Source organism: Sceloporus undulatus, chromosome 6 (genome assembly GCF_019175285.1).
Source record: "Sceloporus undulatus isolate JIND9_A2432 ecotype Alabama chromosome 6, SceUnd_v1.1, whole genome shotgun sequence".
Taxonomy (NCBI): Eukaryota; Metazoa; Chordata; class Lepidosauria; order Squamata; family Phrynosomatidae; genus Sceloporus; species Sceloporus undulatus.
Window position 1 is genome coordinate 69,583,818 of NC_056527.1, and position 13,745 is coordinate 69,597,562.

General features: G+C 42.7%; 2 protein-coding genes across 4 annotated transcripts in view; both read left to right on the plus strand.

Moving 5' to 3' along the window:
- Positions 1-13,745, plus strand: part of PIGA (phosphatidylinositol glycan anchor biosynthesis class A) — a 579,723-nt gene that overhangs the window by 232,152 nt on the left and 333,826 nt on the right. The window lies entirely within an intron of this gene.
- Positions 9,000-13,745, plus strand: part of CUL1 (cullin 1) — a 73,964-nt gene continuing 69,218 nt past the window's right edge. The window contains exon 1 of the mRNA XM_042471207.1: positions 9,000-9,160. The gene's annotated coding sequence lies outside the window, so the exon portion shown is untranslated. The remainder of the gene's footprint in view (positions 9,161-13,745) is intronic.

A 13,745-nucleotide genomic window follows, 5' to 3' on the forward strand; every position in this document is an offset into this window, starting at 1 on the left:
ATTACATGGTTGTTCCTCCATCCCTTCCCCGGGCTCTCAGTGCTTGATACTTGGGGTGGTATTGAATAGCTCCTGGGAGCTTTCTGCCTCAGGGGGAGGCATCCCCTCCTTTGGCTCTGGATGCCTGGCTGACTGAGACCCGGGTGATTTCATTGCTGCTGGCCACTCACTTGGGGCATATGGTAGCATCTCCATGAAGGAAGGCGTGGAGCTCCTTGTAGAAGGGCATGGTGGCCACGCCCCAGCCATAGTACAGATTGTGGTTGATTACCCTTTGGTACTGCCCTCTGAGGGATTTTCTCTTTGTCCTGCATTCATGAGCTATGCATTGATAGTCCTTGGCCCTCGTTGCTTCTGCCACCTTCTCGGACGTCTCAATATTCTGATGGGATCTCCCGAGTTCCTGATGCAAGGTGGTCTCTCCCCATATGGCCATGAGGTCAGCTGTCTCTTGAAAGGACCAAGAGGCCCCTCTCCCTCTTTTCTCCTGACTCGTGGACTCATTGTACTGTGCATGGGTGATGGGCACTGAAAGTGCAGAACAGTGCACATGTGCACTTGTTTTCTGGAAGCCAAAGACAATGGCAGCTGTGGGGAGAGGTCAGAAAGTGAAAGTTGAAAGAGAATTTTCTATCTGAGTGGAACATCTGGCAGGAAAAGTGTCAGTGACTTGTGAGACGCAGGGCGCATGCTCCAGACTGCCTTGATATGCCAACTTGGCCTTCCCACACTGGCACCAGGCTCTTTACATGCCAGTGTGATGGTGGACATTTTCCACCTTGCATCAGAATATCACAGCTCCTTTTTGTTCTGGCTTTGAGCCCCAGAGCACAGCTTTGCTTCACTTCCCACCCAGTTTTGCTTTATGTATCGTGTAAACAACCAGCCTTCAAAGGGGTTAGAAGCCGCTTTATTTGGTCAGTGTGGGTGACCTTTAAAGTATGACAAAGATGGAAAAGTCCTCTTGTGAAAAATTGGGTTTCCAGATTGTGAAAAAAAGTCAGATATTTGAAGGGAAACAATTATTTCAGACACCTAACGGCTTTTAAATGTCTTTTTTAAAACAAACAAAAAAACCTTTTCACTCTAGTTTCCAGGAATTTTTTTAAATTAATTTTTGCAATATGCGTCCTGCTCCCTGAATTGGGATATGGGTGGAAGCAACCCTGGGAAGTAGCTATATATCTGCCATCCAATGAGAGTGCAGGTAGAAAGTAATTGACAGGAAAATAAGAAAGGCTATTGGTTGATATGAATATGAAGATATACGCATATTTGTAAGCATGCTGAGGAGAAAAAACCCCCACAGCCACTGTGGTCATGTAACCAAACATAATCCAATGCAATGAACACATGAAGATGGTAGAAATACCCTTTTGTAGTGATGTGACTTCAGGTGGGAGAAATGTGTGGCTTTCAAGGCCAATTTGAGTTCAGATTAAAATGTCTGGGTATGATGTTAATGGGGTCAAACCAGTGCAAGATATTGCACTTTGGAGCTGGGATATAGCCTTCATGTAGATACAGCCTGGGAGACCAGTATTCAAGTCCCCACTTGGCCATGGAGACCCACTGGGTGACCTTGGGCAAGTCATGCTCTCTCAGTCTCAGAGGAGAGTAAACACAACCCTCTGAACAAATTCTGCTATGAAAATCCTGTGATAGAGTCATCATAAGTCAGAAATGACTTGAAGGCACACAATAACAAACAGAAATGTAATTATTGGCCTACTTTATTATGTAATTATTGGATGACTTTAATTTTCAGAAAAAGGTACTGGTTCTTTAGCAACTGCTTATCATAAAATGATCAAATCACATTTTTGATCTGCTTAATTGAAATGGTATAAATATAGAAATAAATCTGTTAATATTGCCATGACAACAGGACACGGTTTATTGTCAGCAGAGAATTGCCAATTATTTCCTTCATAGGTTAAGCACTGGTGAAGAAAACTAAGCTTAGGAGGAGGATGGCAGGTGTAGCACACTATATAAAACAAAATGTTTTCCAAACAATTCTAAATGGTTATATCATGGCACACCATCAAACATAAATTCTTCCTGAACTGCCAAATGAAATAACAGAGAACAAAAGCATTCTAACATCTGTTTGGTATAGATGTACAGTACTGATGATGTGCCTGGCCAAACGGTTAGCAAGATGGTTGTATGTTCTACTTTATAAAGGTCAGGATTTCATTTTAAACTTTCCCCCCACTTCAGTGGTTACCTTAAGTCTGGTTTAATGTTAATGAATAATAAGGAAAGTCACCAAGGAGGTTTGACATCATGCCTTGACATCCAGCTCTAGGAGTCCTCCAGCTATGTGCTCTAGGAGATGGGTCACTACCCTCTCCTCATCAATCACATGGGTGTCCTATTCTGACCTCTTCAGAAGCTGTAGTGTGCTGGCAAAGAGCTTGCATAGGGCTGCTCGGCTCGTGAGGAAGCAGTGGGAGCTCTTCCCTGTGCCACACAGTATAGGGTAAGGCAATGGTGTGGCTGGATCAGCCAAATTGGACCCGATCTAACTATCTACATGGACAAAATAACCAGACACACACTGCGGTTTCCTGGAAAACGTGAGATTTTCCTTGACTTTGCTTACTCTGGAGCAAAATTGGGTTAAAGGCCAAAAACCACAGATCCTCCTTGGAAATAACTATACTCCTTGGAAACAGTTGTGAAACTCTGGCTTTGGGTGAGTGCAGCATCTTCCACCTGTGTAGACAAGCCCTCACTCACACACATATACATTCCAAATGCTTCAATGTGCTATATGAGCATTCATCTATCTTTAGGTGTGATTTACTTGCCAACATAAAAATCTGTATTTTCAACGCAATCTTCATAAAATTAGTCAAGCCTAAAATGCATTGACATCAAAGGATTTTAATAATTCAGTGAATCATTTAAGGCCCATTTAACCCTAGGAACACATGGAAGAGAAGGGGCTATAATACTGAGGGCCAAAACACTGCAGAAATCATCCAGTTTGAGACCGCTTTAACTGTTCTGGCTCAGTGATAGGGAACTGTGGAAACTATAGTTTGTTGGGGCACCAGAGCTCTCTGAAAAAATGTTTCACAAAACTACTGTTGCCAGAATTACCTAGCATTGAGTCAGGGCAGTTAAAATAGGCCTGTTACAGACTGCCAAAATAAAGCTGCTTCGGGTCTCTTTGGAGGTATGCTGTTTAAATGATGCATGGGTCCTAAGAGACCGGAGGTCGCGCCAAAGCCACACTCCATTCCTAAGCACTGGAGTGCAGCTTTGGTCCAGCTTCCGGATTCTTGGGATGCATGCATCATTTAAACAGCATGCCTCCAAAGAGACCCGAAGCAGCTTTATTTTGGCAGTCTGTAACAGGCCATAGTCTCAGACAGGATTATTTCTGCAGCGTGGTTTGTCCCTCAGACTAAGGGTGCAACCCTATCTGCGTCTTTGGAGAAGCCCCATTTAATACAGCAGACTTACCTTGAAGCAAACATCCATAGAATGGCACTGAAAAACATGGAAATATTCAGCAAACTGCATAATACATTTTAAAATTAAAATTACTTTATGCAATATCCAAAAATAACTTATACACACAGTTACACAAACATAAACACACATGGACAATCTCAGTCCCCCCTTTTAAAAAATACTTTTAGTTACTCTCTGTGATCTAGATATATTTCCAAGCTTCTCCTCTATTCTTTCTTACCATCTAATCTTACTACAAAAAAAAATCAACTTTCTGTAGGAAACAAATAATAATAATAATAATAATAATAATAATAGGAATGCTGGGAATTGTGGTTTTGTGAAAGATTTAACCTTCTGTCGGGTACAACAATAAACTACAATTCCTAAGATTCTATAGCACTGAGGCATGGCAGTTAAAGTGGTGTCAAGCTGGATTATTTCTGAAGTGGGATGGCCTCATTATAAAAGGAAAAAAATGTATATACAGTGCGCCCGCGCCATACGCGGGTGCACTATACACGGCTTTCAGCATACGCTGAAAGCTGCGAGGGAGCCTGCGGGAGTGTGCAGGGCACAAGCGGCGGTGCATCCCACTAAGCTTAATGGGGCATGCGCCCATGGCATGCACGTGCCGCTGCACCATGCACGAGCCCCATTACTTTCAATGGGCTTGAGCATACGCAGGGTTTTTTTTTACGTGGGGGGGTTGTCCGTAACGGATCCCCCCGCATATAAAAAGGACGCACTGTATGTATATAAACCAGTAATACACTTTTATTATTGTTACAGTTTTTCTTACAAGTATGTACCATTATTTTACACTGAAAATCTGTATAATAAATATCAATAAAACCAAATATATCTGTGAAGCAATTAATTTTGGTTCATTTCCTTTCAGCTTGTACAGTCCGCCCTTGCCTTATGCAGGGGATCTGTTCCGGACCCCGCTGTGTAAGGCGAATTCCACCTATGCTCAAGCCCCACTGGAAACAATGGAGCTCGTGCACGGCGGCGCACCACAGGTGCACGTGCCCATTCATTTGAATGGGATGCACCGCCCCTTGCATTGCACGCGCACACCGCAGCTTGAGCACATACGCTCAAGACCGCGTAAAGTGCGCCTGCGTATAATGCGGGCGCACTGTATTGAACTTTCTTGTTGAGAGTTTATCTGCGACTTCTCTTTCATTAGTAAACCTTTGTATCTTCTATTCTTATGGAATTGTTCATGACTTTTATTCTTTGGTTAGCTTTCTTCAAGAGCTAGCTTTCCAACTACAATGCATAATAGACTTGGCCATTTCTTACTCCAATTATTTTTTTTATTGGTTTCCAATCTTTCTCTGCTTATTTTAATGCATTATCTCTCATCAAGGCCATGAAAGTGTCTAGGTACATCATTTCCTCTAAATTGACTAGCCACTCTTCTGAAGAAGGTATCTTCTCTTTCTTCCAGTATTTTGCACAGAATATGCTGGCAATGTATAGCATACCAGTCTTCTGTAGTTCTTCTCAGTGTCGGTATTTATCACATTGGATATATTTAAGGGATACAATTCTGGACAAAGTGGAATTTTCTCTTGGAGTATTTTTTTATGTAATTGTTTTCAAATAATATTTGATTTCCTCCCACCTTTTCCACCACCATTCCCTTCTCCTTTTGTGTCATGTCTTTTTAGAATGTAAACCTGAGGGCAGGGAACTGTCTGAATAACTATCTGTAAGCTGCTCTGAGAGCCTTTAGGGCTGAAGAGCGGGGTATAAATACAGTAAATAAATAACATAAATAATTTTTGAGGGGCAAAACAATCACTCCGTGATATTTCACCTTCTGAAGAATTTTGAAGCCTGTTCTCTTGGATAATTCTTCTAATACATTCATAGTTATCATTAGTACCTTGGTTTGTCACAGTTACGTTTAAAAACTTTTAAATGTACCCTATTCTTTTATTTTTTGCAGCAACAATCCTATTCCATTTAGAACACTGGTTCTCAACCTACCTAATGGCACGACCCTTTAATACAGTTCCGCATATTGAGGTGACCCCCAACCATAAAATTATTTTTGCCTCACTTCCTAAGACCATCGGAAATATGAGTTTGACAATGGTCCTAGCCAACTCCTGTGAAAGGGTTGTTCTGTTGAGGTATGGAGCAGCATGAAAAATGTTCAGATGTGGCAGAGAAGCTAATGGACACTCACTGCTCCTAACCAGGAATTGGTTGCAGCTGTGGCTCCAAACAGCAGGTGATTGTCCAAGGTCGCAGAGTGTGCCAGAGAGCAGCACATAGCACTTATGTAAATATGCTGTGTCATTTGGAATGGTGGAGAGTAATCCAGGTAACACAGGAAATTGTACAGGAAGGGGTTGAGCTAGATTGCCACATGGCAAAAGTGTGTATAAGCTCAAATCATCTTTCTACAGTGTTGGGGTTTGTAGCTGGTGGATGGTGTTGGTGATTGTTCTTTCGTGTGTCTTTGCAACAAATAAACAAAGTGCCTCTTCGGAGTTAAGCCAGGCGTCGATGTGCCTTTTATCTGGCAGCTGTTTTCCTGGCATGCTCCAACAGCTTGCCGGTTGATTATCTTCACACAAGGCTTCCAAGTTTACTCTGCGCGCTCACGTTTGCATCAACATGTTCATCCCCCAAAGGGGGTCGCAACCAGCGTTGCCAATTTGGAGGGAATTCCCTGGAATCCGGAGAATTTAATTAATTTCTTTCCAGGAATTTTGACTGAATCATAGAATTGTAGAGTTGGAAGAGACTGCATTTCCATCCAGTCCAACCCCCTGCCATGCAGGAACTCTCAGTCAAAGCATCCCCGACAGATGGCCATCCAGCCTCTGTTTAAAGACCTCCAAGGAAGGAGACTCCATCACTCTCCCAGGCAGCATATTCCACTGTTAGACAGCTCTCGCTGTCAGGAAGTTTCTGCTAATGTTGAGGTGGACTCTCTTTTCCTGGAGCTTGCATCCATTGTTCTGGGTCCTGTTCTCTGGAGCAGCAGAAAACAAGCTTGCTCCCTCCTCAATATGACATCCCTTTAAATATTTAAACAGGGCTATCATATCACCTCTTAACCTTCTCTTCTCCAGGCTAAACATACCCAGCTCCCTAAGTCATTCCTCATAGGGCATGGTTTCCAGACCCTTCACCGTTTTAGTCACCCTCCTTTGGACATACTCGTTTCTCAATGTCCTTTTTGAATTGTGGTGCTCAGAACTTGACACAATATTCCAGCTGGGGCCTGACCAAAGCAGGATACAGTGGCACTATTACTTCCCTTGATCTAGACACTACACTTTTATTGATGCAACCTATAATTGCATTGGCCTTTTTAAGCTGCCGTATTGCACTGTTGACTCATGTTCAATTTGTGGTCTGTTTGGACTCCTAGACCCCTTTCACATGTAGTCTCGTTCAGCCAGGTGTCACCCATCCTATATCTGTTCATTTCATTTTTTTAACCTTACATTTCTCCATGTTGAAGCTCATTTTGTTAGCTTTGGCCCAGCTTTCTAGTCTATTCAGGTCATTTTGAATTTTGATCCTGCCCTCTGGGGTATTAGCTGCTACTCCTAATTTGGTGTCATCTGCAAATTCGATAAGTATGCCCCCAATTTTTTCCTCCAAGATGTTGAATAGCACTGGGCCCAGGACAGAGCCCTTTGGGACCCCACTGGTCACTTCTCTCCAGGATGAAAAGGAGCCATTGTTGAGCACCCTTTGGGTTCGGCCAGTTAACCAATTACAAATCCATGTAACAGTTACCTTGTCTAACCCACATTTCTCTCGCTTGTTTGCAAGAATGTCATGGGGAACCTTGTCAAAGGCCTTACTGAAATCAAGATATACTATATCCACAGCATTCCCTTCATCTATCAAGCTGGTAATTTTATCAGAAAAAGAGATCAGATTTGTCTGGCATGATGTCTTTCTCTGAAGCCCATGTTGACTTTTTGTGATTCTGGCATTGCTTTTTAGTTGTTCACAGACTCTGTTTAATTATCTTGCCTCCCCCCCTCTATTGACACCTCCACTGATACCAATACCAAAATTGATTGATACCATCACCCTCATCCCTTTGTGAAAACCCGGAATACAAATAAATATTATTATTATTATTATTATTATTATTATTATTATTATTATTATTATTATCTGCTCAAGAATATTCTGGTAAATATTGGGGAATTAAGGGGATTTGGGATTTTGGTAAAACATTCCGGGGAATATCTTTGAGGCTTGTTGGCAACACTGGTCACCGGTTGAGGTCCTCTGCTGTTATAACCAACTCATCTGCAAAAGGCCTGAGTTTAAATTATCATTTCCTAGCTTTTACTTTCCCTTGTTCTTCCTTCTTTCCTTATAACTAAAGATCTGGCGCCATAAGAAACCAGAATTCCCAGAATCCCATAGCGCTGAGTCCTGGCAGTTAAATGCGGCATCAAACTGGGTTATTTCTGCAGTGTGACATCTCTCTTTCCTTCCCCCAGCTTCCTGCGTTTCCAGTTCCCAAAAGGGCATTTGGTAACAGTAATAATATATAATACTATAATATATAATATTATAATATATTGTATAGAGGATGGAGTTTAGTGGCTGGAGGTCCAAAACACACTGCAGAAATAATCCAGTCTGAGTCTGCTTTAACTGCCCTGGCTCAGTGCTAGGGAATTCTGGGAACTGTAGTCTTGTCAGACCTCTGGCCTTCTCTGTCAGAGAGAGCTCTGGGGCCACAATAAACTATACTTCCCAAGATTCCCTAGCGCTGAGCCAGGGCAGTTAAAGCAGACTCAGACTGTGTATTTTGGACCTGAGAGGATTTTGTGAGGCCTCTAGAAGTCTCTCTTTCCTTCTTCAGCCAAATAGTTACCTGCAGTCTATACCATTTTCACAGTATTTCATTGCTCCATTAGTACTGTATGCTTTTTGAAAGTTAATTGTATTTTATTAACCTTATTGTATTGATAATATGCTATTGTTGTTATTGAATGTATTTGATATGTTTTTATTGCTAGAATAATTTGTTGTTATTATTATTATTATTATTATTATTATTATTATTATTATTATTATTGCTTCCTGAAGCTCCATGAAGGCAAAGAAGCACTGGCTGACTATCTATCTATCTTATCTATCTATCTATCTAATCTATCTATCTTTGTATGTATGTATGTTTATATCTATCTCCTGGCTGGTAAGCAATGTGCAATAACTGTGATGATGAAGCGGGTGGGTTGTGATGCGGCAGTAAACTACAACCAAGAACAGGGACACAGGGAACTCCTTGAACTGCCTTAATTCAGCGCTAGGGAATCCTGGGAACGGTAGTTTATTGTGGCCCCAGAGCTCTCTCTGGCAGAGAAGACCCAATGCCTGACAAGACTACAGTTCCCAGGATTCCCTAGCACTGAGCCAGGGCAGTTAAAGCAGACTCAGACTGGGGTTGTTTCCTTGAGGCCTCCTCCTCAGCCGCCGAGCTCCATCCTCTTCCGCCGAAGGAGGCCGGGGGGCGGCGACGACGAAGCTCGCGAGGCCCAGAGCCCTGGCGGATCCGGAAGGGGAGGGCTTCTGGGTGCGGATGGACGAGGCTACCGGGGCCTGACTGAGCGAGGGGCTGGCTCTGCGGGGACGGGCGCCGACGCCGACCGAGGAGGCCTCTGGGCGGGCGAGCGAGCGAGTGAGTGAGCGAGCGAGGGGCCCCTCTCGCCCGGGAAAAAGGTCCAGGGAGCGGCAGAAGGGAGGCGAGAGGGAGGGAGAGAGGGAGGCCGGGCGGAGGGACTCGCCAGGCCCGGACCTTGGTTGTGGCGCAGCGAGGCCAGGCCGCCTCAGGAGGGGCTCAGGACGCGGTGGGCGGACGGTGGACAAGGCGGAGGGAAACGGGGGCCGAGGGAGGGAGGGAGGGAGGCGGCCATTGCCGCCACCGCCGCCGTCGCCCTCCTCGCTTCCAGCCAAGGCTCCTTCCATTGTAGGCCCCAGTCTCGCGCGCAGGCCCAGCAGCAGCAGCAGGAGGAGGAGGAGGAAGCGAGGTCCGAGCTGAAGCCCAGCAGCGCTTCCTTCTCTTCTCTCCGCCACGCGCTGCACAAATAATCCGCTTTGAGACCGCTTTCACTAGTCTTTGTGCGGCTCAGGGCTATGGAATTCTGGGAGTTGGAGTTTGTTGTGGGATCTCCCTAGTGCGATAAACTAAGTTTTGTCTCTTATGTGCCCCCCCCCGCCCTTGATAAGCCCCGTTACTCCGCTTTCTTAATCTGATTTCAATGTAATTTTTGAGAACCAGTTCAGGCTCTTTCCATACAGACAGCTCAGTTTGTTAAACCGGGAATAATGAAGTCTTGTGGCACGTTCAGTACTAGAGACACGTTCCCCCTCCTCCTCCTCCTCCTCCCTCCAGCTTCGCTGGGGCTGGGCACAGGACCCCATGGAAATAAATGGGAAAGCCACAGATAACAACACAAACAGAAGAAGACCTCTAGGACTCTCTGGGTCCTCCATCTGCCAGACATCGACCATAGAACTGCTCTGGAGGAGCTGCAGGGCCTGGCAGAGTGTCCCCTCCAGGGATCTCTGGGTCTTTCAGAGCAACCTTTGGTTAAAGTTGGCCATAGAGTTGCAGTGGAGGACCCAGAGATTCCCAGAGAGAACAGACTCATACCATCCACAAATCATCGAAGCTGCAAAAGTCATGGCCAGGGGATGCGTGGACTGAGAGTTCCTGCATGGACTGGATGGCCCTTGCGGCCTCTTCCAACTCTCTGATTCTGTGAAATATGGAGGGATGGGTTTGCTGTTCAGTTGTGAAAACCTATTAGACAACCTTGGGCAAGTCACAGTCTCTCAGCCTCAGAGGATGGCAATCAATGGCAAATCCCTTGTGAAGAAATCTTGCCAAGAAAACCCTGTGATAGGGTCACCTTAGGGTTGCCATAAACTGAAAACAACTTGAAGGCAAACAACACACAGAGAGTATATGCTTTTATTGATTGCATTCTGCTTCATATTATTCAGTGATTCCATGAGACGCTCAAATCAACAGCAAAGGATCTTGTAGCACTTTTGAGATTAACATGGCTAAATAAAGCTGCTTGGGGTCTCTTTGGAGGTATGCTGTTTAAATGATGCATGCATCCTAAGAATCCGGAAGCTGCACCAAAGCTGCACTCCAGTGCTTAGGAATGGAGTCTGGCTTTGGTGCGACCTCCAGACTCTTAGGACCCATGCATCATTTAAATAGCATACCTCTAAAGAGACCCAAAGCAGCTTTATTTTGGCAGTCTGTAAGAGGCCTATGTCTTTGCATTAATCGAGAGCTGGGCTGATAAGCTGTGTGCTCTGATCTTTTAAAGTGTTTTACTGTACATGCTCCTGTGTCTTCTGGCTGTGATAGTACATGATCCTAAAATAGAATATTCAGTGAGGAAATAAATTTAACTCGTTAATATGGCATGCATTTCCTTAAGTAATTAGATAGTGTGGGAAAGGTTGCAAGGTTGATATCAGGGTACCACCTCCACAACCAAAACCTTGAATCCAGCATGCTTTAGCCAGTAGAGGCTGTTATTTGGCACCTGCAAATCTTCCTTGAAGCTCACTGTGTATATATATTTTTGTCCAAAATTGTTTTATGATAGAGATGTGACTGTAATTTTGTTTTTAATAAGTGTTTGACACTTTAATGTTTGACATTAAAGTTAATCTATTAATCAAAACATGGTCCTCAATTAAAAGCAGATATATTTATGATGAAATTCATACTATTTTCTATTTACTTTCTTCTTCTGCTATATTGGCTTTCGTTCTTAAAGTGCTGCATAATATCCTCTTCTTGATTTTTATTTTGCATCTCATTTTGAGGAACCCTGACTTTTGACAACTTTCCACTGCTTTGATTAAAGAACTCAGCATTCCTCTTTTTTGAGTTTGGTTGAAGCTGGATAAATTTTTAGTATGTAATAGTTATAAAAGAAGATACTAGCAGGGATTAATGTGATCTGGGAAACTGGTAGAGTCTTTGAATGTAATTCAGTACTCTCAAAATATACTGTTGAGTAATAAAAAAGCATGAGTTTGAGTCACCAAATTTATTTCAGGGTGAGATTTCACAAATTAGTTCAATAAAATTGTAGCCAAAAACTTTGAGATGTTCTCAGTCTTCAGATGATAATTTTTTAGACAAAGTATGTACAAGGAATATTATACATCTTGAGGTACAGGTACTTTTGTTTTCCTGTCTATAGCAATGAAATGTAGCCTACTGTGACTTCTTTTGGTCCTGCCAGGTGTTGCACATTTTCCTCCCTCTTGGTTTCTTTGCTCCTAAAATGGAGAGACATATATTTGAGGGAGGGGCAGAACAAATACATGTTTCTGGTTTGCAACCTCTGTTCTTTAATAATTGGGGCTGTTGCTTATAAATATGAGTTGATAAATCACATGTGATCTATGAATTGATGAAATCTGCATACATTTCATTATAATAAAGTAGGAAAAATACTGTGACATTAGATGACATATGAACATATTGCTTCAATCACTATCTTAGAGGTAGCATTCCCCCCCTTTAGGAGACAGAAGATATATTTGCCCTTCTGAGATAGTACCTGGAGTTTTTGTAAGTACTATAATTTTAATATAGTAATTGTCTAAGATTAATTGTGGCCATATTTTATGTTGATTAAAATCTTTTTAAATGCATTAAGGCAACTCAATTGTTATAGCAGAATATCTAAAATTTGGTCTTAGAGTCTATGGGGTTCCTTTGTTGTAGTGTAGCACAATAAATAATGCTAACAGAATTTTAAGATGCTACTACAGTGTACCCGCACCGGGCGCGCCATACGCGGCCTTGAGCATACGCGCTCAAGCCACGGGGCACACGCGGGGCGGAAGGGGCGGTGCGTCCCATTCAATTGAATGGGCGCGTGCGGCCATTGCGCCCTGCACGCAGCCACGCCGCCGCACACGAACCCCATTATTTCCAATGGGACTCGAGCATAGGCGGAATTCGCCTTACGCGGAGGGATCTGGAACAGATCCCCCGCGTAAGGCAAGAACGCACTGTATAGATATGTAATTAACACATACACTTTATTTCTTGCTTGTAGATATCTTGTCTCCTGCAAAACGTCATCTTTTTTTGGTCAGATGACCAAAATTTCAAATCTCATGGGGGAAAGCTGCAGCAAAGTTTTAATGTATTTGAAGCACTTCTACAGTGCCCATTTAGAGCAAAGTCAACCCCCATCTATGATGTTCACATGGAATGATAAGCCACAATTTGGAGGAACTCTGGCTTATTGTGAATGAATATACTGTATTTGCTTCCCTTGCTAGTGTAATTGCTAAACAAATTAGAAATGGTCATCCCTACCAGGGCTCCTGTTTTATTGCTTACTTCACAAACTTGAATCACTCACTAGGGATTATGCTTGGTTTCTAATTCCTGGCTTCAATCAGAGGAACAAAATAGGGCCTGAGGTATGGATAGGCAGTCTAGGACCTCTACATGTTGAATTGCAGCTTCCCCAATTCCTGATCATTTGCCATGCTAGAGATCCTAAGGGACTTTTAATCTTAAACTCTAAAGCAAAGAGGGCACAGATGGACTATATATACACACATACAGATATTTTATTGTAAGCCAGAACTCTTCAGATTTTCCAGGTTTCATTCCATGTGAACATAACCATAAGGTTAGATCCTGAGCAAGTTAATTGTATTTCACCCCCATTGAGATTAATATGAAAAGTTTGCTATGGCTAACTTGGTAGCTTTTGAAACTGGTGAGTCTTAAGTGCACTCACATTTCTTTTGAGCAATACATTTTTCCAACTCCTGTTGTACTTTGACGTTGTCACATAGCCAAATGTGCTTGTCAGTATGTGAGTTTGTTTCATCATATTCATTTCATGTATTCTGATTGACTGGACCACAAGTGTTCCAACAAAAACAATTGTGACAGGATAGTAACCAGATGAGGTTTTATATAGAATTGAATACACATTTCAAAAACTGGATTATCTGAGTGGAGATTTCAGAGCTTAGCTTCACTTTTCTGCTGAAAGTGTTCCATGGTGAGTTTTTTGATGTAGCGTGTACACCTGTTTTAAAAGCATGTTACACCTTTAAATTGCAAAATGTTAGGTTTCAGTAATATGGTATTATTTGCATAACTTGCCTTGTGTATTTGTTTTTTAAAAGTCCTAGCTATATAATAATAATAATAATAATAATAATAATAATAATAATAATAATAATAATAATAA